The following is a 23,618-nucleotide window of genomic DNA, read 5'->3' on the forward strand; positions in this document are numbered from 1 at the left end:
ACCGCTCATTAGTGCAGCGCCGGCCGCATCACCTCATGCTGACCGCGTGTGCACTTAATGTCAGGAGCGGGGCAATGTCTATATTACACAGCCGCAGCCCCGCTCTATAACGGTGGAGATCAGAGAAACCTCTCATCTCCGCTGTTATTCCTCTGAATGCTGCGATCACAGCTGACTGCAGCATTCAGGGGAAAGTGAGGAGGGGGGATGCACCTGGATCGCGTCACAGGGAATTCCTGTGACGCGATCGAGGGCCATACCATATATTGGCAGACAGCCCAGGGTCTATTGAAGGACCCCAGGGCTGTCCTACCATATTTCCTGTTGTTAGGGCATACTTAGGTATGTCCTAACAACTGCCTGTGTACTATTTGTACACAGGCTAATGTACTGGCATATAGATATATGCCTGTGTACTATCAGTATATAGATATATGCCTGTGTGCTATCCGTATATAGATATATGCCTGTGTGCTATCAGTATATAGATATATGCCTGTGTACTATCAGTATATAGATATATGCCTGTGTACTATCCGTATATAGATATATGCCTGTGTGCTATCCGTATATAGATATATGCCTGTGTGCTATCCGTATATAGATATATGCCTGTGTGCTATCCGTATATAGATATATGCCTGTGTGCTATCCGTATATAGATATATGCCTGTGTACTATCAGTATATAGATATATGCCTGTGTACTATCCGTATATAGATATATGCCTGTGTACTATCAGTATATAGATATATGCCTGTGTACTATCAGTATATAGATATATGCCTGTGTACTATCCGTATATAGATATATGCCTGTGTGCTATCAGTATATAGATATATGCCTGTGTGCTATCCGTATATAGATATATGCCTGTGTACTATCAGTATATACATATATGCCTGTGTACTATCAGTATATAGATATATGCCTGTGTACTATCCGTATATAGATATATGCCTGTGTGCTATCCGTATATAGATATATGCCTGTGTGCTATCCGTATATAGATATATGCCTGTGTACTATCAGTATATAGATATATGCCTGTGTACTATCTGTATATAGATATATGCCTGTGTACTATCCGTATATAGATGTATGCCTGTGTACTATCCGTATATAGATATATGCCTGTGTACTATCCGTATATAGATATATGCCTGTGTGCTATCCGTATATAGATATATGCCTGTGTACTATCAGTATATAGATATATGCCTGTGTGCTATCCGTATATAGATATATGCCTGTGTACTATCCGTATATAGATATATGCCTGTGTGCTATCCGTATATAGATATATGCCTGTGTGCTATCAGTATATAGATATATGCCTGTGTACTATCAGTATATAGATATATGCCTGTGTACTATCTGTATATAGATATATGCCTGTGTACTATCCGTATATAGATGTATGCCTGTGTACTATCCGTATATAGATATATGCCTGTGTACTATCAGTATATAGATATATGCCTGTGTACTATCAGTATATAGATATATGCCTGTGTACTATCAGTATATACATATATGCCTGTGTACTATCCGTATATAGATATATGCCTGTGTGCTATCCGTATATAGATATATGCCTGTGTGCTATCCGTATATAGATATATGCCTGTGTACTATCCGTATATAGATATATGCCTGTGTACTATCAGTATATAGATATATGCCTGTGTGCTATCAGTATATAGATATATGCCTGTGTACTATCCGTATATAGATATATGCCTGTGTACTATCCGTATATAGATATATGCCTGTGTACTATCCGTATATAGATATATGCCTGTGTGCTATCCGTATATAGATATATGCCTGTGTACTATCCGTATATAGATATATGCCTGTGTACTATCAGTATATAGATATATGCCTGTGTGCTATCAGTATATAGATATATGCCTGTGTACTATCCGTATATAGATATATGCCTGTGTACTATCCGTATATAGATATATGCCTGTGTACTATCCGTATATAGATATATGCCTGTGTGCTATCCGTATATAGATATATGCCTGTGTACTATCAGTATATAGATATATGCCTGTGTACTATCAGTATATAGATATATGCCTGTGTACTATCAGTATATAGATATATGCCTGTGTACTATCCGTATATAGATATATGCCTGTGTACTATCAGTATATAGATATATGCCTGTGTGCTATCAGTATATAGATATATGCCTGTGTACTATCCGTATATAGATATATGCCTGTGTACTATCCGTATATAGATATATGCCTGTGTACTATCCGTATATAGATATATGCCTGTGTGCTATCCGTATATAGATATATGCCTGTGTACTATCAGTATATAGATATATGCCTGTGTACTATCAGTATATAGATATATGCCTGTGTACTATCAGTATATAGATATATGCCTGTGTACTATCAGTATATAGATATATGCCTGTGTACTATCAGTATATAGATATATGCCTGTGTACTATCCCTATATAGATATATGCCTGTGTGCTATCAGTATATAGATATATGCCTGTGTACTATCAGTATATAGATATATGCCTGTGTGCTATCAGTATATAGATATATGCCTGTGTGCTATCAGTATATAGATATATGCCTGTGTACTATCCGTATATAGATAAATGCCTGTGTACTATCAGTATATAGATATATGCCTGTGTGCTATCAGTATATAGATATATGCCTGTGTGCTATCCGTATATAGATTACTATCAGTATATAGATATATGCCTGTGTACTATCCGTATATAGATATATGCCTGTGTGCTATCCGTATATAGATATATGCCTGTGTACTATCCGTATATAGATATATGCCTGTGTACTATCCGTATATAGATATATGCCTGTGTGCTATCCGTATATAGATATATGCCTGTGTACTATCCGTATATAGATATATGCCTGTGTACTATCAGTATATAGATATATGCCTGTGTACTATCAGTATATAGATATATGCCTGTGTACTATCAGTATATAGATATATGCCTGTGTACTATCCGTATATAGATATATGCCTGTGTGCTATCCGTATATAGATATATGCCTGTGTACTATCCGTATATAGATATATGCTTGTGTACTATCCGTATATAGATATATGCCTGTGTGCTATCCGTATATAGATATATGCCTGTGTACTATCCGTATATAGATATATGCCTGTGTACTATGAGTATATAGATATATGCCTGTGTGCTATCAGTATATAGATATATGCCTGTGTACTATCAGTATATAGATATATGCCTGTGTACTATCAGTATATAGATATATGCCTGTGTACTATCAGTATATAGATATATGCCTGTGTACTATCAGTATATAGATATATGCCTGTGTGCTATCCGTATATAGATATATGCCTGTGTACTATCCGTATATAGATATATGCCTGTGTACTATCAGTATATAGATATATGCCTGTGTACTATCAGTATATAGATATATGCCTGTGTACTATCCGTATATAGATATATGCCTGTGTGCTATCAGTATATAGATATATGCCTGTGTACTATCAGTATATAGATATATGCCTGTGTGCTATCATTATATAGATATATGCCTGTGTGCTATCCGTATATAGATATATGCCTGTGTACTATCAGTATATAGATATATGCCTGTGTACTATCAGTATATAGATATATGCCTGTGTACTATCCGTATATAGATATATGCCTGTGTGCTATCAGTATATAGATATATGCCTGTGTACTATCAGTATATAGATATATGCCTGTGTGCTATCATTATATAGATATATGCCTGTGTACTATCAGTATATAGATATATGCCTGTGTACTATCCGTATATAGCAGGGGCGTAACTAGGAAAGACTGGGCCCCATAGCAAACTTTTGACTGGGGCCCCCCTCCCCTGGGTGTCACACAACCCCGCCCCTTGTAGATAGTGCCTTTTTTACAGCCCCCCCTGTAGATAACGCCATACAGCCCCCCTCTGTAGATAGCGCCATACATCCCCCCTGCAGAGAACGCCATACAGACCCCCTGTAGAAAACGCCATACAGCCCCCCCTGTAGGGAACGCCATACAGCCCCCCCGTAGAGAACGCCATACAGCCCCCCCCCCTGTAGGGAACGTCATACAGCTCCCCCCTGTAGGGAACGCCATACAGCCTACCCCATCCCTGTAGGGAACGCCATACAGCCACCCCCCCCCCTGTAGGGAACGCCATACAGCGTTCCCCCTCCCAAAAAAATGCGACCTACAGTGTGTCCTACAAAAGACATGTATCCCCTCTCCACAGGAGCTCCACAGGACAGGGGATACATGAGTGATCGCTGGCAGCGATAGGGAGAACGGGGGACTGAAAGTCCCCTGAACTTCTCCATCACAAATCTCAGACTTCCGGCGTCTGCGCAGCTCAATAAAAATGAAAGGAGCGCTGGTCACGCATGCACACAAGCACGACCGGCGCTCCATTCATTTCTACGGAGCTGCCGACACAGACCCCGGAAGTCCGAGGTTTGTGATGGAGAACTTCAGGGGACTTTCAGTCCCCGTTCTCCCTATCAATGCCAGCGATCACACATGTATCCCCAGTCCTGTGGAGATCCTGTGGAGAGGGGATACATGTCCTGTGGAGAGGGGATACATGTCCTGTGGAGAGGGGGGGGATACATGTCTTTTGCTCTATTTTGCGCCTTCAGGACCAGACACCGTTTAGCCATTTTTAGCACGTGTTAGTTAAATGGCTATAACATTTTTATTTGTTGGGCTAACGACGTGATTTTTGCGACGTGATTTTCTTTTTTTATCATTTTTATACGCACCTTTTTTGCTATTTTAGAATTTTTATTCATAAAGTTTGAAAATAATAGTAAAAAAATAAGCTTTTTTACATTTCAGCTATTTTTTTTGGGTAATAACATAGTTTTACCCTAAAATAGACCTTTTATTTGTGATCGTCATTGTCTACCGTAAATTTTTATATATTACATGTCTATATTAGGGTAATTGGGTCAGCGCTAGCGTTACAACAATGATTGGCGGGGGGAACTGTTTTTTTGGGGTGGGTATTTTATGTGTATTTATTATTTACATTTTTTTTGCACTTTACTTTATTATTTTTTTATTACTATGGTCTGTCCCTCAAAGGTCAAAGAAGACCTTTGGGGAACTTTTATATATTTTTTTTTCTTTCTTTTACACCATCTTTTCCACTGTAACTGGAGCTGCACAGCAGCCCCAGTTACAGGGGAAATCAGCCCTCTCATAGTGACGATTGTCACTAATAGGGCTGTGCTGGGTCTTGTAAGACCCAGCAGCAGTCTGTCAGTAACGGCACCCGCCGATCATGTGACCTGTCACATGATCACCGGGAGGAATAGAGACAGCGGCGCTGCTGCTGTCTCTATTTCTGTACACAGCGCGCATTCAGCGCTGTGTACAAGTGATCAGAGAAGACAGAAGCAGCGAAAGCTGCTTCTATCCTCTCCTCAGGGTCCCCGGCAGTCAATGACAGCCGGAGACCCGACATTCAGCTTCCCGATCGCGCGGGCAGCAAGTTAAAACCCGAGCCGTAGAAAGTCTATGGCTCGGGTTTTAAGGACCCTGACCGCTGGCCGTAAATATACAGCCAGCGGTCGGGAACCAGTTAATGGCAGAGCGGGGAGATACCTCCCTGCTCTGCCGTAGTGTTCAGTGGCGTCCCGCTGTAGCAGCCATAGCGGCTGCTAAACGGAGCCTCCGGCCATGGTGGGGGCCCGTGCCGGCTGGCGACACGGGCCCCCTCATGCCGCGGGCCCCGTAGCAGCCGCTACTGCTGCTACGGCGGTAGTTACGCCACTGGTATATAGATATATGCCTGTGTGCTATCCGTATATAGATATATGCCTGTGTACTATCCGTATATAGATATATGCCTGTGTGCTATCAGTATATAGATATATGCCTGTGTACTATCCGTATATAGATATATGCCTGTGTACTATCCGTATATAGATATATGCCTGTGTGCTATCAGTATATAGATATATGCTTGTGTGCTATCAGTATATAGATATATGCCTGTGTATTATCAGTATATAGATATATGCCTGTGTACTATCAGTATATAGATATATGCCTGTGTGCTATCCGTATATAGATATATGCCTGTGTACTATCAGTATATAGATATATGCCTGTGTACTATCAGTATATAGATATATGCCTGTGTACTATCAGTATATAGATATATGCCTGTGTACTATCAGTATATAGATATATGCCTGTGTACTATCAGTATATAGATATATGCCTGTGTGCTATCAGTATATAGATATATGCCTGTGTACTATCAGTATATAGATATATGCCTGTGTGCTATCAGTATATAGATATATGCCTGTGTACTATCAGTATATAGATATATGCCTGTGTACTATCAGTATATAGATATATGCCTGTGTACTATCAGTATATAGATATATGCCTGTGTACTATCAGTATATAGATATATGCCTGTGTATTATCAGTATATAGATATATGCCTGTGTACTATCAGTATATAGATATATGCCTGTGTGCTATCAGTATATAGATATATGCCTGTGTGCTATCAGTATATAGATATATGCCTGTGTACTATCAGTATATAGATATATGCCTGTGTGCTATCAGTATATAGATATATGCCTGTGTACTATCAGTATATAGATATATGCCTGTGTACTATCAGTATATAGATATATGCCTGTGTACTATCAGTATATAGATATATGCCTGTGTACTATCAGTATATAGATAAATGCCTGTGTGCTATCCGTATATAGATATATGCCTGTGTGCTATCAGTATATAGATATATGCCTGTGTACTATCAGTATATAGATATATGCCTGTGTACTATCCGTATATAGATATATGCCTGTGTACTATCAGTATATAGATATATGCCTGTGTACTATCAGTATATAGATATATGCCTGTGTACTATCAGTATATAGATATATGCCTGTGTACTATCAGTATATAGATATATGCCTGTGTATTATCAGTATATAGATATATGCCTGTGTACTATCAGTATATAGATATATGCCTGTGTGCTATCAGTATATAGATATATGCCTGTGTGCTATCAGTATATAGATATATGCCTGTGTACTATCAGTATATAGATATATGCCTGTGTGCTATCAGTATATAGATATATGCCTGTGTACTATCAGTATATAGATATATGCCTGTGTACTATCAGTATATAGATATATGCCTGTGTACTATCAGTATATAGATATATGCCTGTGTACTATCAGTATATAGATAAATGCCTGTGTGCTATCCGTATATAGATATATGCCTGTGTACTATCAGTATATAGATATATGCCTGTGTACTATCCGTATATAGATATATGCCTGTGTACTATCAGTATATAGATATATGCCTGTGTACTATCAGTATATAGATATATGCCTGTGTACTATCAGTATATAGATATATGCCTGTGTACTATCAGTATATAGATATATGCCTGTGTACTATCAGTATATAGATATATGCCTGTGTGCTATCAGTATATAGATATATGCCTGTGTACTATCAGTATATAGATATATGCCTGTGTACTATCAGTATATAGATATATGCCTGTGTACTATCAGTATATAGATATATGCCTGTGTGCTATCAGTATATAGATATATGCCTGTGTACTATCAGTATATAGATATATGCCTGTGTACTATCAGTATATAGATATATGCATGTGTACTATCAGTATATAGATATATGCATGTGTACTATCAGTATATAGATATATGCATGTGTACTATCAGTATATAGATATATGCCTGTGTGCTATCCGTATATAGATATATGCCTGTGTGCTATCAGTATATAGATATATGCCTGTGTACTATCAGTATATAGATATATGCCTGTGTACTATCAGTATATAGATATATGCATGTGTACTATCAGTATATAGATATATGCCTGTGTACTATCAGTATATAGATATATGCCTGTGTACTATCAGTATATAGATATATGCCTGTGTGCTATCCGTATATAGATATATGCCTGTGTACTATCAGTATATAGATATATGCCTGTGTACTATCAGTATATAGATATATGCATGTGTACTATCAGTATATAGATATATGCCTGTGTGCTATCCGTATATAGATATATGCCTGTGTGCTATCAGTATATAGATATATGCCTGTGTACTATCAGTATATAGATATATGCCTGTGTACTATCAGTATATAGATATATGCCTGTGTACTATCCGTATATAGATATATGCCTGTGTACTATCAGTATATAGATATATGCCTGTGTACTATCCGTATATAGATATATGCCTGTGTACTATCAGTATATAGATATATGCCTGTGTACTATCAGTATATAGATATATGCCTGTGTACTATCAGTATATAGATATATGCCTGTGTACTATCCGTATATAGATATATGCCTGTGTGCTATCAGTATATAGATATATGCCTGTGTACTATCAGTATATAGATATATGCCTGTGTGCTATCAGTATATAGATATATGCCTGTGTACTATCCGTATATAGATATATGCCTGTGTACTATCAGTATATAGATATATGCCTGTGTGCTATCAGTATATAGATATATGCCTGTGTACTATCAGTATATAGATATATGCCTGTGTACTATCAGTATATAGATATATGCCTGTGTACTATCCGTATATAGATATATGCCTGTGTACTATCAGTATATAGATATATGCCTGTGTACTATCAGTATATAGATATATGCCTGTGTACTATCAGTATATAGATATATGCCTGTGTACTATCAGTATATAGATATATGCCTGTGTACTATCAGTATATAGATATATGCCTGTGTGCTATCAGTATATAGATATATGCCTGTGTACTATCAGTATATAGATATATGCCTGTGTACTATCAGTATATAGATATATGCCTGTGTACTATCAGTATATAGATATATGCCTGTGTGCTATCAGTATATAGATATATGCCTGTGTGCTATCAGTATATAGATATATGCCTGTGTACTATCCGTATATAGATATATGCCTGTGTACTATCCGTATATAGATATATGCCTGTGTACTATCAGTATATAGATATATGCCTGTGTACTATCAGTATATAGATATATGCCTGTGTACTATCAGTATATAGATATATGCCTGTGTACTATCAGTATATAGATATATGCCTGTGTACTATCAGTATATAGATATATGCCTGTGTACTATCAGTATATAGATATATGCCCGTACATTAAAGTTTAAAAATAAAGTAATGTTAAATTTAAAAAAATACAATAAACATTAAAATAAGTCTCAATACATAAAATATTGACACATTCGGTATCGGCGCGGCCGTAATAACCTGCACAACAATTTTTGGGCGTCATTTATGATGTGTGCGCTGTAAAAAAAAAATAAAAAAAAACTTCTTTCACTTATTAATGTGAGGCGCGAGGTGTGATGAATTTAACCCCCATGTGCCTCACATTAATAGTAATTAACCCCATCATGTACCTCACACATTAACCCATTATGACTGAGAAACATGATGGGGTTAATTACTATTAATGTGAGGCAAATGGAGGTTAAATTCATCATCACACCTCGCGCCTCACATCCGAAAATGGAAGAACTTTTTTTATTACTGTTGGCAAAGTATCGTTTTGGTATCAAAATTGCAATACTACACGAAGTATCAGTATCAAAGTCCAAATTCAGGTATCGTGACATCCCTACTACCTACAAAGGGGCTGTGTGGCACGACCTACAGGGGGCTGTGTGGCACTACCTACAGGGGGCTGTGTGGCACTACCTACAGGGGGCTGTGTGGCACGACCTACAGGGGGCTGTGTGGCACTACCTACAGGGGGCTGTGTGGCACGACCTACAGGGGGCTGTGTGGCACGAACTACAGGGGGCTGTGTGGCACGACCTACAGGGGGCTGTGTGGCACGACCTACAGGGGGCTGTGTGGCACGACCTACAGGGGGCTGTGTGGCACGAACTACAGGGGGCTGTGTGGCACGAACTACAAAAGGGCTGTGTAGCACGACCTACAGGGGGCTGTGTGGCACGAACTACAAAAGGGCTGTGTAGCACTACCTACAAGCGGGCCATGTGGCACTACCTACAAGGGGGCCTTGTGGCACGACCTACAAGGGGGCCTTGTGGCACGACCTACAAGGGGGCCTTGTGGCACGACCTACAAGGGGGCCGTGTGGCACGACCTACAAGGAGAAAACCGCTCTGGAATTTCAGCCGTAATGGCATGTGCAGGCGCTTTTCGCTGCGTCCATGACGGACGTAATTGGAGCTGTTTTTTCATGGAGTCAAGGGAAAACGGCTCCAATTACGTCTCAAGAAGTGACAGGCACTTCTTTGACGCGGGCGTCTTTTTTACGCACCGTCTTTTGACAGCGGCGCGTAAAAAAAATTACCGTCGGCACAGAACATCGTAAGACCCATTCAAATGAATGGGCAGATGTTTGCCGACGCTTTTGAGCCGCATTTTTGGACGTAATTCGGGGCTAAATCGCCAGAATTACGTCCGTAAATAGTGTGTGTGAACCCAGCCTTACTGTGAGTGGGGGCTGATGGTGATTTTACTGTGAGTGGGGGAGCTGATGGTCATTTTACTGTGAGTGGGGGGGCTGATGGTCATTTTACTGTGAGTGGGGGGGCTGATGGTCATTTTACTGTGAGTGGGGGGGGGCTGATGGTGATTTTACTGTGAGTGGAGGGGGGGCTGATGGTCATTTTACTGTGAGTGGAGGGACTGATGGTGATTTTACTGTGAGTGGGGGGGGCTGATGGTGATTTTACTATGAGTGGGGGCTGATGGTGATTTTACTATGAGTGGGGGCTGATGGTGATTTTACTATGAGTGGGGGCTGATGGTGATTTTACTGTGAGTGGGGGGGCTGATGGTGATTTTACTGTGAGTGGGGGGGCTGATGGTCATTTTACTGTGAGTGGGGGGCTGATGGTGATTTTACTGTGAGTGGGGGGGCTGATGGTGATTTTACTATGAGTGGGGGCTGATGGTGATTTTACTATGAGTGGGGGCTGATGGTGATTTTACTGTGAGTGGGGGGGCTGATGGTGATTTTACTGTGAGTGGGGGGGCTGATGGTCATTTTACTGTGAGTGGGGGGGGGCTGATGGTGATTTTACTGTGAGTGGAGGGGCTGATGGTGATTTTATTGTGAGTGGGGGGGCTGATGGTGATTTTACTGTGAGTGGGGGGAGGGTTGATTGTGATTTTACTGTGAGTGGGGGGGGGGGCTGATGGTCATTTTACTGTGAGTGGGGGGGGGGGCTGATGGTGATTTTACTGTGAGTGGGGGGGCTGATGGTGATTTTACTATGAGTGGGGGCTGATGGTCATTTCACTGTGAGTGGGGGGGGGGGCTGATGGTCTTCAAGTGGTTTCCACCTCTGACCTCCAATTGAAACTAATAGTAGGAAGAAAATAGCTGTGGCGCTCGTTTGGAGCTTTTTTTGCTGCGTCTTTTGCATTCGCTTCAACGGCTTAAAAAAAAACACAAAAAAACCCCATCAAATAACGCTGTCAATTCAAAAGCAGATTTTTTTTAGCTATTTTCTGTCTTTCTCTAAACAATTTTTGGTAGGGGGGCCCTGAGGAATATTTTTTTTTCCAGGGGTGGCTCAAGTCTGAAAAGGTTGGGAAACTCTGTAGCAGGCTACGGCGGCGCCTGCAGCCTATGAGGCGCAGGGACAGTTGGCGTGATGACATCTCTGGATCAAGCCGGCCTACGCAAGGATCCTGTCAGGTGGAGGTGGGGGGCAGTATGGCACTGTCTACAAGGGGGATGTGGGGGCTGTATGTCACGTTCTACAATGGGGAGGTGGGTGCTGTATGACACTGTCTACAAGGGGGCGGTGGGGGACACTGTGTACAAGAGGGAGGTGGGGCTGTATGACACTACAAGGGGCAGATGGGGGCTGTATGGCACTGTCTACAAGGAGGAGGTGGGGGATTATGACACTGTCTACAAGGAGGAGGTGGGGGATTATGGCACTGTCTACAGGGAGGCTGTACGGCACAATCTACAGGGGGCACTTTCTACTAGGGGGGCTGTGGGGGCATTCTACTCTGTGGAGGCCACTAAGCGGACATCATACTGTGTAGGGGCACTACAAGGGGCAATATAATGTGTGTGGCACTTAGGGGGCATAACACTGTGTGGGCACAATTGGAGGACAAAATACTGTGTCCTTGAAGGCGTTATAATATATTACATTATTAAATATTATTATTATACTGTGTGTGGGGCAATAAAGGGGCATTACACTTTGTGGGGGCACTATATAGGGCATTATACTGTGGGGAGGAATTATGCTTTTTTATGGGGCATTTTTTATAATGGCGTGGGGCGCCGAAAGATAATTTCGCACGGGGCGCCATCTACCCTAAGGCCGGCCCTGCCCCCTTACAAGCGTCCAAGGGGTTAGTTATATATACCAACAAATCATCTGCATAAGCTGCAGTTTTATGCTCAAAATCTCCCACCTTAAGGCCTTTAATAGTGGGGGTTTGTCGTATCTTCAGTAGCAATGTTTCTATTGCGAGTATAAACCGAGTGGGAGATAAAGGGCATCCCTGACCAATGGCGGATCATCATATGGGCGGTTCGGGCGGCCGCCCGAGGCACTCAGGGGGTCCATTGCTGCCCGAACTGCACATAATCGTAAAAACTATGCAGCACAGTTGCGCTGCTAACTGTCACTGCAGAGAGAAGGTGCAGGCAGAACAATTCGGGGCCGGCTTAGCCGGGATAGTGAAAGTTACCTCTCTACATAAATGTGCTCCGAATTGAAGGCTAAAGGACCTTTGATGACGTCGTGTCCATGTGACCCCCGCCCACCAATCAGGTCCGTCTATCACGGTGAAGAAGCAGAATATCTGCAGGGAAGAAGGCCCGCCCACCAGTCAAGTTTTTACACAGAGCTCCAGGCTGGTGAGTGCTTTTCCAAACCCCCATCCCTTCATCACTCACTCCATCTGTTCATCCCTCCATAACTCACTCCCTCCCTTCATCACTGCTGTGTGTGTAACGCTTTATACAGGGGGATGTGTGTGTGACGCTATCTACAGGGGGATGTGTGTGTGTGTGTGTGACGCTATATACAGGGGGATGTGTGTGTGTGACGCTATATACAGGGGGATGTGTGTGTGTGACGCTATATACAGGGGGATGTGTGTGTGACGCTATCTACAGTGGGATGTGTGTGTGACGCTATATACAGGGGGATGTGTGTGTGTGACGCTATATACAGGGGGATGTGTGTGTGACGCTATATACAGGGGGATGTGTGTGTGATGCTATATACAGGGGGATGTGTGTGTGACGCTATCTACAGGGGGATGTGTGTGTGTGTGTGTGTGACGCTATATACAGGGGGATGTGTGTGTGTGACGCTATATACAGGGGGATGTGTGTGTGACGCTATCTACAGTGGGATGTGTGTGTGACGCTATATACAGGGGGATGTGTGTGTGACGCTATATACAGGGGGATGTGTGTGACGCTATATACAGGGGGATGTGTGTGTGACGCTATATACAGGGGGATGTGTGTGTGACGCTATCTACAGTGGGATGTGTGTGTGACGCTATATACAGGGGGATGTGTGTGTGATGCTATATACAGGGGGATGTGTGTGAGGCTATATACAGGGGGATGTGTGTGACGCTATATACAGGGGGATGTGTGTGACGCTATATACAGGGGGATGTGTGTGACGCTATATACAGGGGGGTGTGTGTGTGTGACGCTATATACAGGAGGATGTGTGTGTGACGCTATATACAGGGGGATGTGTGTGTGACGCTATATACAGGGGGATGTGTGTGTGACGCTATATACAGGGGGATGTGTGTGTGACGCTATATACAGGGGGATGTGTGTGACGCTATATACAGGAGGATGTGTGTGTGTGACGCTATATACAGGAGGATGTGTGTGTGACGCTATATACAGGGGGCTGTGTGTGTGACGCTATATACAGGGGGATGTGTGTGTGACGCTATATACAGGGGGCTGTGTGTGTTACGCTATATACAGGGGGCTGTGTGTGACGCTATATACAGGGGGATGTGTGTGTGACGCTATATACAGGGGGATGTGTGTGACGCTATATACAGGGGGATGTGTGTGTGACGCTATATAAAGGGGGATGTGTGTGTGTGTGACGCTATATACAGGGGGATGTGTGTGTGACGCTATATACAGTGGGATGTGTGTGTGACGCTATATACAGGGGGATGTGTGTGTGTGACGCTATATACAGGGGGGTGTGTGTGTGACGCTATATACAGGGGGGTGTGTGTGTGACGCTATATACAGGGGGGTGTGTGTGTGACGCTATATACAGGGGGGTGTGTGTGTGACGCTATATACAGGGGGATGTGTGTGTGTGACGCTATATACAGGGGGATGTGTGTGTGACGCTATATACAGGGGGATGTGTGTGTGACGCTATATACAGGGGGATGTGTGTGTGACGCTATATACAGGGGGATGTGTGTGTGACGCTATATACAGGGGGATGTGTGTGTGACGCTATATACAGGGGGATGTGTGTGTGACACTATATACAGGGGGATGTGTCTGTGACGCTATATACAGGGGGATGTGTGTGACGCTATATACAGGGGGATGTGTGTGTGTGACGCTATATACAGGGGGATGTGTGTGTGTGACGCTATATACAGGGGGCTGTGTGTGTGACGCTATATACAGGGGGATGTGTGTGTGACGCTATATACAGGGGGCTGTGTGTGTGACGCTATATACAGGGGGATGTGTGTGTGATGCTATATACAGGGGGATGTGTGTGTGACGCTATATACAGGGGATGTGTGTGTGACGCTATATACAGGGGCTGTGTGTGGTGCTATATACAGGGGGATGTGTGTGTGACGCTATATACAGGGGGATGTGTGTGTGTGTGACGCTATATACAGGGGGATGTGTGTGTGTGTGACGCTATATACAGGGGGATGTGTGTGTGTGTGACGCTATATACAGGGGGCTGTGTGTGTGACGCTATATACAGGGGGCTGTGTGTGTGTGAAGCTATATACAGGGGGATGTGTGTGTGTGACGCTATATACAGGGGCTGTGTGTGGTGCTATATACAGGGGGATGTGTGTGTGTGAAGCTATATACAGGGGGATGTGTGTTTGGTGCTGTATACAGGGGGATGTGTGTGACGCTATATACAGGGGGCTGTGTGTGTGACGCTATATACAGGGGGGTGTGTGTGTGACGCTATATACAGGGGGGTGTGTGTGTGACGCTATATACAGGGGGGTGTGTGTGTGACGCTATATACAGGGGGGTGTGTGTGTGACGCTATATACAGGGGGATGTGTGTGTGTGACGCTATATACAGGGGGATGTGTGTGTGACGCTATATACAGGGGGATGTGTGTGTGACGCTATATACAGGGGGATGTGTGTGTGACGCTATATACAGGGGGATGTGTGTGTGACACTATATACAGGGGGATGTGTGTGTGACACTATATACAGGGGGATGTGTGTGTGACGCTATATACATTGGGATGTGTGTGTGACGCTATATACAGGGGGATGTGTGTGTGACGCTATATACAGGGGGATGTGTGTGTGACGCTATATACAGGGGGATGTGTGTGTGACGCTATATACAGGGGGATGTGTGTGACGCTATATACAGGGGGATGTGTGTGACGCTATATACAGGGGAATGTGTGTGTGACGCTATATACAGGGGGATGTGTCTGTGACGCTATATACAGGGGGATGTGTGTGACGCTATATACAGGGGGATGTGTGTGTGTGACGCTATATACAGGGGGATGTGTGTGTGTGACGCTATATACAGGGGGCTGTGTGTGTGACGCTATATACAGGGGGATGTGTGTGTGACGCTATATACAGGGGGCTGTGTGTGTGACGCTATATACAGGGGGATGTGTGTGTGACGCTATATACAGGGGGATGTGTGTGTGACGCTATATACAGGGGATGTGTGTGTGACGCTATATACAGGGGCTGTGTGTGGTGCTATATACAGGGGGATGTGTGTGTGACGCTATATACAGGGGGATGTGTGTGTGTGTGACGCTATATACAGGGGGATGTGTGTGTGTGTGACGCTATATACAGGGGGATGTGTGTGTGTGTGACGCTATATACAGGGGGCTGTGTGTGTGACGCTATATACAGGGGGCTGTGTGTGTGTGAAGCTATATACAGGGGGATGTGTGTGTGTGACGCTATATACAGGGGCTGTGTGTGGTGCTATATACAGGGGGATGTGTGTGTGTGAAGCTATATACAGGGGGATGTGTGTTTGGTGCTGTATACAGGGGGATGTGTGTGACGCTATATACAGGGGGCTGTGTGTGTGACGCTATATACAGGGGGCTGTGTGTGTGACGCTATATACAGGGGGCTGTGTGTGTGACGCTATATACAGGGGGCTGTGTGTGTGGCGCTATATACAGGGGGATGTGTGTGACGCTATATACAGGGGGATGTGTGTGACGCTATATACAGGGGGATGTGTGTGTGACGCTATATACAGGGGGATGTGTGTGTGACGCTATATACAGGGGGATGTGTGTGTGACGCTATATACAGGGGGATGTGTGTGTGACGCTATATACAGGGGGATGTGTGTGACGCTATATACAGGGGGATGTGTGTGTGTGTGACGCTATATACAGGGGGATGTGTGTGTGACGCAATATACAGGGGGATGTGTGTGACACTATATACAGGGAGATGTGTGTGTGTGTGTGACGCTATATACAGGGGGCTGTGTGTGTGACACTATATACAGGGAGATGTGTGTGTGTGTGTGACGCTATATACAGGGGGCTGTGTGTGTGACGCTATATACAGGGGGATGTGTGTGTGTGACGCTATATACAGGGGATGTGTGTGTGTGTGTGTGTGTGTGTGTGTGTGACGCTATATACAGGGGGATGTGTGTTTGGTGCTATATACAGGGGGATGTGTGTGTGTGTGTGTGTGTGTGTGATGCTATATACAGGGGGATGTGTGTGTGACGCTATATACAGGGGGATGTGTGTGTGTGTGACGCCATATACAGGGGGATGTGTGTGTGTGACGCTATATACAGTGGCCTTTGTGCACGTGGTGCTTTACTATACAGTGTTTGACACTATTATATTCCGGGGTGCAGTGTATGGTGCTATTATATTTAGAGCCACAGTGTGTGGTACCATGATCATTTTGTTTTCGTTTATATGTGTAGAAATGTTGGAAAAGTGAGCAACAGAAGACATCTAAGTGACAAATTCTGCAGAAATGGGTCATGGCCGGGAGAAGTCGTAATGAAGTCTGGACCGGATGGAGAAGAAAAGAGGAATAAAGTTACCAGAATCTGAGAAGTCGTCACCTGTGAGTCACTAGATTTATAGAGAATCTGTCACCTCTCCTGACATGTGTATTATAGGAAATCCTTGTGTTTCACTAAAAGTCTTTGTGCAGTCCAGGACTGACAGACAAATGTGTGTTACCATTCCCCTTGTTAGGAGGATGTGTCCCTGCACAGTGCGATACTGTCAGCGATGGTTGGAGACTGTCAGTATGTAGGGACACAGCCAGACAAGGGGAATCGTAACACCCATTTGTTAATGCTTGCACAAAAAGGTAGTGTTACGGCTCGGCGGGGGAGAAGGGGGGCCCAAGTTTGGGTAACAGCCCAGGGCCTATAGTCTACTTAATCCGCCGCTGTCCCTGACGTGTACCATTCCGGATAGGGAAGGAATCTGAAAAGGTGCCATTCACTTTTGCTGTGGGAATCGTGTATAGTGAAAAAAATTGCATCTATGAATTGTTGTGGGAAACCAAATTTATGGAGAGCAGCTTTTAGGAATGTCCAATCAATGCGTTCAAAAGCTTTTTCTGCATCCGTACCAAGTAGTATCAGAGGTGTCTTATGTTGTTTCACAAAATACATGGCATGAATGGTTCTTGTAGTATTAAACTTTCCCTCCCTCCCTGGGACAAATCCCACTTGTTCTGCTCCTACCAATTTGGGGAGAAAATAATTAATGCGTGTTGATAACATTTTTGCCCACCATTTTACATCTGAATTTAACCCCTTCCCGACATTTGCCGTACATGTACGTCATGGAAAGTATTGACTTCCCGCATCTTGCCGTACATGTACGCCAAATGTTTGGGACCGGCTCAGAAGCTGAGCCGGTGCCATCATCACCGGATCTCAGCTGTATCTTACAGCTGACATCCGGCTGTAATGGCGGGGACCGAAATTAGCTTCGATCCCCGCCATTAACCCCTTAAGTGCAGCGCTCAAACGCGATCGCTGCACTTAAGGTGTTTGCAGCTCATCGGAACCCCAGTAATGAAATTGCCGGGGTTCCGGTGGCTGCAATGGCAACCGGAGGCCTAATACTGGCCTCCCGGTCTGCCTAGCACCGAAGCCGGTCAAGATCCGCCCGGCGGCGGAGCCTGATCGGCTTCCGTAGCTGCCGGCAAGATGGCGCCGGGTCAGGAGCTGATCCGGCGTCATCAGCGGTGGAAGTCAGCTGTACTGTACAGCTGACATCCACCTGTAACGGCAGGAACCGGAGCTAGCTCCGATCCCTGCCATTAACCCCTTCGATGCAGCAATCGAAAGCGATTGCTGCATCGTAGCGGTTACTAGCAGATCGCCAGCCCTGACAGGCAATCGGGACTGGCGACTGCTGTTATGGCAACAGGAGACACAATGGTCTCCTGCTCTGCCATTACGGAAGCCGATTTAGGCCCCGCCGGGAGGCGAAGCCTAATCGGCTTGCTGTCAGTGAATGACTGACAGATCTAATACATTGCACTACATAGGTAGTGCAATGTATTAGAAAAAAAAAAATCTGACCGTTGGAACTTCAAGTCCCCTAGTGGGACTTGAGAAAAAGTGTAAAAAAAAGTGCACAAAATAAAAGTTTGAAAACAGTAAAAGTTTCAAGTAATCAAATAAAACACAATCCCCCTTTTACACTTATCAAGTCCTTTATTATTGAAAAATAATAATAAACCATATGTATTTGGTATCGCCACGACCGTAACGACCTGAGGTATCAAAATATTATATTATTTATTGCACGCGGTGAACAGCGTAAAAAAAACCGTAAAAAACGTTACCAGAGTTTCTGTTTTTTGGTCACTTTGCCCTACAAATATTAGAATAAAAAGTGATCAAAAAGTCGCACGTATCCAAAAATGGTACCTATAAAAACTATAGCTCGTCCCGCAAAAAACAAGCCCTCATACACCTCCGTCGACAAAAAAATTAAAAAGTTATGGCTCTCACAACTTGGCGACAGAAAAAATACATTCTTTTTACAAAAGTAATTTTATTGTGCAAAAAGTTGTAAAACATGAAAACGTTCTATAAATTAGGTATCGCCGGAATCGTACGGACCCGCAGAATAAAGTTAACATGTCATTTATAACGCATGGTGAACGCTGTATAAAAAAAAAACGAAAAAAGCTGTGCCAGAATTGCGTTTTTTTGTTTACCTGGCATCCCAAAAAATAGGATAAAAGGTGATCAAAAAGTCGCATGTACCCCAAAATGGTACCAATAATAACTACAGCTCGTCCCGCAACAAACCAGCCCTCATACCGCTACGTCTATGAAAAATAAAATTAGTTATGGCTCCAATAAGTCAGGAAATAAAAAAATACGCAGTTGTGCCCGAGGGGAACATTTCTTCTGTTTGAAGAGGCGATTTTTCAAGGACCTAAAATTAGGGAACCAGGAAAGGGAGGGCCCAAACATATCCGCTGGAAGCGACGGTGCCCGTATTATACCAGGACAACACTTTCCCAGCAAAATTCCCCAAACTACAAAAGCGCGGAGTGTGGACCAAAAGGGGGATAAGAAATGACACCATTTATCAGTGCGACACCGGCCTGTGCGGAAAGGATTGCTTCACAGCGTAACACACATCTATGGATTATTTTATTGTTTTTTTTTACCCCGTTATTATACCACCTGACTATGCCCCTTATATACTCCGCCCGGCTTACATATGCCCTACATTATAAACGGAAACACCAGTAAGACTCCAAACAAAACTACTACCAAGCAAAATCCACGCTCCAAAAGCCAAATGGCATTTCCTCCCATCTGAACCCTACAGCGTGCCCAAACAGCAGTTTCCTTCCACATATATGGCATCGTCATACCCGGGAGAACCCTTTTAGCAATTTTTGGGGTGTGTGTCTCCAGTGGCATAAGCTGGGCACGACATATTTGCCACTGAATGGCATGTCTAGGGAAAAATATAAATTTTTAATTTGCACCATCCACAGCGCATTCATTTATGGAAAAGACCTGTGGGGTGAAAATGCTCACTACACCCCTTAATAAATGCCTTGAGGGGTGCAGTTTCCATAGTGGGGTCACTTCCCAGGGGTTTATTTTTATTATTTCACATCTGAGCCTCTGCAGTTGTGAACCAATACTTTGTAAATCGCCAAATTAGGCCTCAATTTTACATGGTACGCTTTCACTCCTGAGCCTGGTCGACTGTCCAGGCAAGAGATTAGGGCCACATGTAGGGTGTTTCTAAAACCAGGAAACCCAGCATAATAATTAGAGAGCTGTCTCGTTATGGTGGCACAAGCTGGGCACCACATATTGTCCACATATCTGTGGAAAAAATCCCATTTTCACTCTGCAACATCGAGTTCACACTAATTTCTACAAAACACCTGCAGGGTTAACATGCTCACTACACCCGTAGGTAAATGCATTGAGGGGTGTAGTTTCCAAAATGGGGTCACTTCTGGGGCCCACAGGCGCCCAGAAACCAATCCAGAAACATCTGCACTCCAAATGGCGGTCCTTCCCTTCTGAGCCCTGCCGTGTGCCCAAACAGCAGTTTATGACCACATATGGGGTATTGCCGTACTCGGTAGAAATTGCTTTACAAATGTTGGGTTCTTTTTTTCCTTTATTTGTTGCGAAAATGAAAAAATTTGCGCTAAAGCTACGTCTTATTGAAGAAAAAGGATTGTTTTTATTTTCACTGCCCAATTCTAATAAATTCTATGAAACATCTGTGGGGTCAAAATGCTCACTACGCCACTAGATGAATTCCTCAAGAGGTGTAGTTTCCTAAATGGTGTCACTTTATGGGCGTTTTCATTGTTTTTTCCCCTCAGGGGCTTTGCAAATGTGACATGGCCGCCGCAAACCATTCCTGCTCAATGTGATCTCCAAAAGCCAAATAGCGCTCTTTCCCTTCTAAGCCAAGCCGTGTCTCCAAACAGCCGTTTATTACCACATGTGGGGCATTGTTTTACTCGGGAGAAATTGGTTTACAAATTTTACGGTGCTTTTTCTCCTTTAGTCCTTGTGGAAATGAGAAAAAATTAGCTAAACCTACATTTTCTTTGAAAAAATTTAGATTGTCATTTTCAGGGCCTATTTCCAATAATTTATGCAAAAAACCTGTTGGGTCAAAACGCTCACTATACCCCTAGATAATTTCCTCAATGGGCGTAGTTTCCAAAATGGGGTCACCTGTGGGGGGTTTCCACTGTTTTGTCCCCTCAGGGGCTTTGTAAATGTGACATGGCCTCCACAAACCATTCCTGCTAAACTTGAGCTCCAAAAGCCAAATAGCGCTCTTTCCCTTCTCAGCCTCGCCGTGTCTCCAAACAACCGGTTATTACCACATGTGGGGTATTGTTTTACTCGGGAGAAATTGCTTTACAAATTTCACGGTGCTTTTTCTCCTTTAGTCTTTGTGAAAATGAGAAAAAAAATCGCTAAACCTACATTTTCTTTGAAGAAATGTTGATTTTAATTTTCACGGCCTACTTCTAATAATTTCTGTAAAAAAGCTGTGCGGTCAAAATGCTCACTACACCCCTAGATAATTTCCTTGAGGTGTCTAGTTTCCCAGATGGGGTCACTTTTGGGGGATTTTGACTGTTTTGGCACCGCAAGAGCCCTTCAAACCTGACATGGTGCCTAAAATTTATTCTAACAAAAATAAGGCCCCAAAATCCACCAGGTGCTCCTTTGCTTCTGAGGCCGATGCTTCAGTCCAGTAGCACGCTACGGCCACATGTGGGATATTTCCAAAAACTGTAGAACCTGGGCAATAAATATTGAGTTGCATTTCTCTGGTAAAACCTTCTGTGTTATAAAAAAAATTGTACTAAAAATTTATTTCTGCAAAAAAATATGAAATTTGTAAAATTCACCTCTACATTGCTTTAATTCCTGTGACATGTGTAAAGGGTTAAGACATTTTCTAAATGCTGTTTTGAATACTTTGAAGGGTGAAGTTTTTAAAATGGGGTGACTTTTTGGGTGTTTCTAATATATAAGGCCCTCAAAGCCACTTCACAACTGAACTGGCCCCTGTAAAAATGGCCTTTTGAAATTTTCTTGAAAATGTGAGAAATTGCTGCTAAAGTTCTAAGCCTTGTGAGGTCATAGAAAAATAAAAGGATGTTCAAAAAACGATGCCAATCTAAAGTAGACATATGGGTGATGTTAATTAGCAACAATTTTGGGTGGTATAACTGCCTGTCTTACAAGCAGATACATTTAAATTGAGAAAAATGCTAATTTTTGCAATTTTTCGCTAAATTTTGGTGTTTTTCACAATTAAATACTGAACATATCGAGCTAATTTTGCCAGTAACATAAAGTCCAATGTGTCACGAGAAAACAATCTCAGAATCGCTTGGATAGGTGAAAGCATTCCGGAGTTATTACCACATAAAGTGACACATGTCAGATTTGAAAAATGAGGCTCGGTCAGGAAGGTCAAAAGTGGCTAAAGAGGGAAGGGGTTAATAGGGAAATAGGCCTGTAACTGCTACACCTTCCCAGATCCTTCCCCTCCTTAGGAATTATCGTGATGTTGGCTGCTAATGTTTGGGCAGTGAAATGTGAACCTTACAAAATGTAATTGCAGACGGAAAGAAAGTATGGTAACAGGGTTTGTTTCCATTTTTTATAATAAATAATAGGGAGCCCGTCAGGACCAGGGCTCCTCCCGTTCGGTATGGACATCAACAATTTTTCTAGTTCCTCTAAAGTAAACGGGGCCACCAAAAAATATTGTTCCTCTTCTGTCAAGGAAGGAGCATCAATGGAATTTAAGGCTGGGTTCACACGTGGCGGAATTTCACTTGAATTCCGCTGCGGACACTCCGCAGCGTTAATCCGCAGCAGAGCCGTTTCTGCATTGACTTCCACTTCTATTTAGAAGTGTTCGTTTAGACGATGCGTAAAATTCCGCTGCGGAGCATAGGCTGCGGAGCGGAATTTGGTGTCCGCAGCATGCTCTGTCTGTTGCGGAGCAGTGGCGGACTGTTTGCGGACTCATGGCGGAATTTCTCCATTGACTTCAATGGAGATTCTAAATTCCGCAATGAAGTCCGCAGCTGTCATGCACATGTTATGTGTGCTGCGGATGCATGCGTCTTGCTTTTTTAACATGACATTTCTTCATTCTGGCTGGACCTATGTATTTCTAGGTCTACAGCCAGACTGAGGAAGTCAATGG

The 23,618-nt window shown here is 43.2% G+C and overlaps 1 long non-coding RNA gene across 1 annotated transcript in view; it reads left to right on the plus strand.

Annotated features, from left to right (window-relative positions):
• The first annotated feature begins 12,924 nt into the window (after positions 1 to 12,924).
• The window catches only part of LOC142651269 (uncharacterized), a 29,106-nt gene continuing 18,412 nt past the window's right edge, over positions 12,925 to 23,618 (plus strand). Inside the window, exons 1-2 of the long non-coding RNA XR_012847592.1 lie at positions 12,925 to 13,011; positions 17,327 to 17,472. This is a non-coding gene — a long non-coding RNA (uncharacterized LOC142651269). The remainder of the gene's footprint in view (positions 13,012 to 17,326; positions 17,473 to 23,618) is intronic.

The sequence above is a fragment of the Rhinoderma darwinii genome, chromosome 5 (assembly GCF_050947455.1).
Source record: "Rhinoderma darwinii isolate aRhiDar2 chromosome 5, aRhiDar2.hap1, whole genome shotgun sequence".
In the NCBI taxonomy this organism is placed as follows: Eukaryota; Metazoa; Chordata; class Amphibia; order Anura; family Rhinodermatidae; genus Rhinoderma; species Rhinoderma darwinii.